Below are 4,216 nucleotides of genomic sequence, written 5' to 3'. Positions count from 1 at the left end.
GGTGGTAGAGGCTGCTGCTGCGGAGAGAACGGGAAGGGGCGGGAAGAGCAGGAGAGGGAGAGGAAGGCGGAGACGGCGGAAGTTGCTTTAGTGTAGAAACGGCTGCGACTGTGGCACCTCCAACGACGCCGCGACGTCGGAGTCTCGTCCCAAGAATCGTCGCAACAGCGACCACGACCGTCTCTGCCCACTGTTTTTTTTTTATATCTTCTTCGTTCTTTTTTTTTATTTCTATTTTTTAATATCTTTTTCTTTTTACTCCTACTTTAACGTGGCAATTTTATTTTAACGTGACAAAATTTGCTTGCAACATGATAATTCTACATTTGACGTCAAAATTCTATTTTTAATGTGAGAAATTTGTTTTTAATGTGAGAAACCCTCTATAAAAATAACAAAGAGGAGAGTAACGTGAAAAAGTCTACATTTGGCGTAGGTAATTCTACTTTCAATATGAAAAATTTGCTTTCAACGTGAGAAACACTCTATAAATGTGACAAAGAGAAGAATAACGTGAGAAACTCTACGTGTGACGTAGTGAAATTCTCTATAAATATGACAAAGAGAAGAACAACGTGATAAAAAAGAGAATTTCCCACGTCAAATTCTCTTTTTTATTATATTATTCTCTTCTTTATCACGTAGTTCTTCTCTTTGTTACGTTGTTCTCCTCTTTGTTATATTTATAGAGAATTTTCCCATGTCAAATTAGACTTTCTCACGTTTTTCTCTTTTTTAGCACATTTATAGAGAGTTTCTCACTTTAAAGCAAATTTCTCACATTGAAAGTATAATCACATACGTCAAATATAGACTTTCTCACGTTATTCTCCTTTTTGTCACATTTATAAAAAAGTTTCTCACATTAAAAATAAATTTCTCACATTAAAAATAGAATTTTGACGTCAAATATAGAATTCATCATGTTAAATACAGGTATTATCACATTGCAAAAAAAATTTTGTCATATTAAAAAAAAAATTGCCACGTTAAAGTAGAAGTAGAAAGAAAAAGATATTTAAAAAAAAGAACGAAGAAGATATTTAAAAAAAAAAGTGGGGAGAGACGGTTGCCGGTGCTGCAACCGCTGCTGCGGCGATTCCTCGGGGGCGAGGCTCCGACGTCGCGGCGTCGCTGGAGGTGCCACAGCCGCAGCCGATACTACGCAACAGCAGCCTCCGCCGTCTCCTCCCTCTCCCTCTCCTGTTCTTCCCACCCTTTTCCGCTCTCTCCGCAGCAACAGCCTCTACCACCTCCTCTCAGCCTCTCCTTTTTTTTTCTCAGCGCCGCGCCAGAGCCACCCCAACCTCCGCTCCTTTCACCCCCCACGCGACCACTCCCATTCCCATTCCCGCTCTCGTACTCCCACCCTCCGCTCCGCCCGGCAAAGGCGGAGGCGGAGACGGAGGGAACGAAAGAAGCCGTTCTCCTTTTTTTTACTTGCTCTCTTTTCTTTTCCTCTCTCTTTTTTATTAGTCCCATAAAACCAGTCAAACGACTTTTTCGCCTGGCTTAGACGTTTTTGTTTTTTCTACCGGGCCAAAACGTTTTCGGGTTTTGATCACCTAAAAAATACGTTTAAATGGTTTTATGGTCCACTATTTTTCTCTCCCACCTAATAAGTATTAAGAAAATAATTAAATTTCACAGTGAAATCGTCACTCTTTGTTTACGAACTTTTGGAAAAAAAAAAAAATGAAAATTACAAAAAAAAATTTGTTCAACAGTTAGAAACGAGGTCCTACAAACCAAGGGACATTTTCATGAGACTTTTAATTAAAAGTTAACTTTTTATAAAAAGACTACAAAACTAAGAGACATTTTCTTTTAAAAGTCTTTTAAAAAAAATGCCTATTTTCGACTTTTTAAGTTTTCTCGCCTTTTGCTTTTCGATGTCACTTTTTACCGCCCCGAGTATACCAAAAAACGTGTACCAGGTGCTCCACCCGAGGTGGAACACCTGGCGCACTCTCTCTCACCCGACATCTTGGGAGAGAGAGAGGAGAGTCGAAGGTGGGGGTGCGCGGGTGAGGGCGAGGGCGAGGGCGAGGGTAAGCGCATGAGGGTGAGAGGCGAGACGGGCCGTTTCCGCTTCCGCCTCTGCCTCCCCTGTCTCTTCGGCGAGATAAAAAAAAGGAGAGAGAAAGAGAAGAGAGAAAAAGCAATAAGGGTTTTTTAGTTAGGTGGCTGAAAAGGCCGACCGAATCTGCAAAAACGAAAAAGGTGGCCCAGTTTTGCAAAAGTCCAAAAGTAGTAGATTTTTTATGCAAATTGGCCTTGTATTTTCATTATAACAAATAAGTTATTTCAAAACGGAAAATCTAGAATGCATCAATTATATTGCCGATTTGTTTCTTAAATTCACCAGTTCCATCATGATTATTAGAAAAATATTTTAGCTAAATTACACAAAAACTCCTTATAATATCTGCTTCTACACTTTTCCTTCATGACTTTTAAAAACCTATATTTTACCCTTCAATATTTCAAATTGTTGCATTTAGCCCCCTCCGTTAGGGTTCCATATATATTCCGTCCATTTTTTATAAATTTTTACATGCACTTCAAAATTACATAAATATATATATATATTTCCTTATAGAAGAAGTAAGAGTAATTTGATTATTTTGCCTTCTCCATTAATTTCCATTAATGTTGTACCCTTCTGAAAATATTTCTGAAATTTTAAGGGGGCAAAATATAGGGTTTTGAAAGTCAAAAAGGAAAAGTAAAAAAGTGAATATTTACAGATTTTATTTTTTTGTAATTTAGGCCAAATATTTTTATTGTAATTTTTAATGGGAGATATAATTAATTGTTAATAAATGTGGTAGTGTGACTAATACATAGTAAAATCTCTCTTGGTGAGCCACCACATCAGTTCATTCCTCCTCTCTCGGGTCCCACGACAACAACTGTCGTCCGAATCTATCCAAATTTTTACTTTAAATGAGATATGTAATTAATTGTTAATATATGATGTAGTGTGACTGATACACAGTAAAATTTCTTGGTGAGCTGCCACGTCACTTCGCTCCTCCCTCCCGAGTCCCACAACAACCGCTGTCGCCCGAATCTATCCAATTTTTTATTTAAAATAAGAAATATAATTAATTATTAATAGATGATATAGTGTGATTGATACACAGTAAAATCTCTCTGGGTGAGCTGCCACGTCACTTCACTCCTCCCTCCCGGGTCCCACAACAACCACTGTCGCCCAAATCTATCCAAATTTTTACTTAAAATGAGAGATATAATTAATTGTTAATAGATGATATAGTGTGACTAATACACAGTAAAATCTCTCTGTGTGAGCTGCCACGTCACTTCGCTCCTCCCTCCTAGGTCCCACAACAACAGCTGTCGCCCGAATCTATCCAAATTTTTACTTAAAATGAGAGATATAATTAATTGTTAATAGATGATATAGTGTGACTGATAAACAGTAAAATTTCTTCCGGTGAGCTACCACATCACTTCACTCCTCCCTCCCGGGTCCCACAACAATCACTATCGTCTGAATCTATACAAATTTTTATTTAAAATAAGAAATATAATTAGTTATTAATAGATGATATAGTGTGGCTACTACACAATAAAATCTCTCTAGGTGCATGAGCTGTCACGTTATTTTACTCCTCCCTTTCGGGTCCCACAACAATCGCTGTCGCTCGAATCTATCCAAACTTTTACTTAGAATAAAAAATATAATTAATTATTAATAGATGATATAATGTGACTGGTACATAGTAAAATTTTTTCAGATAAGCAACCGCGTCACTTCACTCATCCCCTCCCGAATCTAACAAACGGCAGCGGCTGTCGTCCGAATCTATCTAAATTGCTACCTAAATTGTTTATTTAAAGTAAAAAATATAATTAATTATTAATAGATGATATGATACGATTGATATAGTGTAAAATTTTTTCGATGAGGTGCCGCGTCACTTCACTCGTCCCCTCGCGGGTCCCACAACGACAGCTGATGTCGCCGGAATCTATCAAAAACACTCGCCCCTTTCTGATTGCATTTCTCTCACTATCTCAAGTGATAATCACCCATTCAATTATACCTTCCAATAACCCACACCTCTCCTCCTCCGCTTTTTCTTTCTTTTTTTTTTTTTTGCCTTTAATAATATAGCCACAATTGGATCCTCCTCCTCCTTCCTCCTCCTCCTCTTCTTCATCTCTTTCTCTCTTCTCTCATGAT

The sequence above is a fragment of the Ananas comosus genome, unplaced genomic scaffold (assembly GCF_001540865.1).
Source record: "Ananas comosus cultivar F153 unplaced genomic scaffold, ASM154086v1, whole genome shotgun sequence".
NCBI classification, from domain to species: Eukaryota; Viridiplantae; Streptophyta; class Magnoliopsida; order Poales; family Bromeliaceae; genus Ananas; species Ananas comosus.
Note: the sequence above shows the minus strand (reverse complement) of the source record.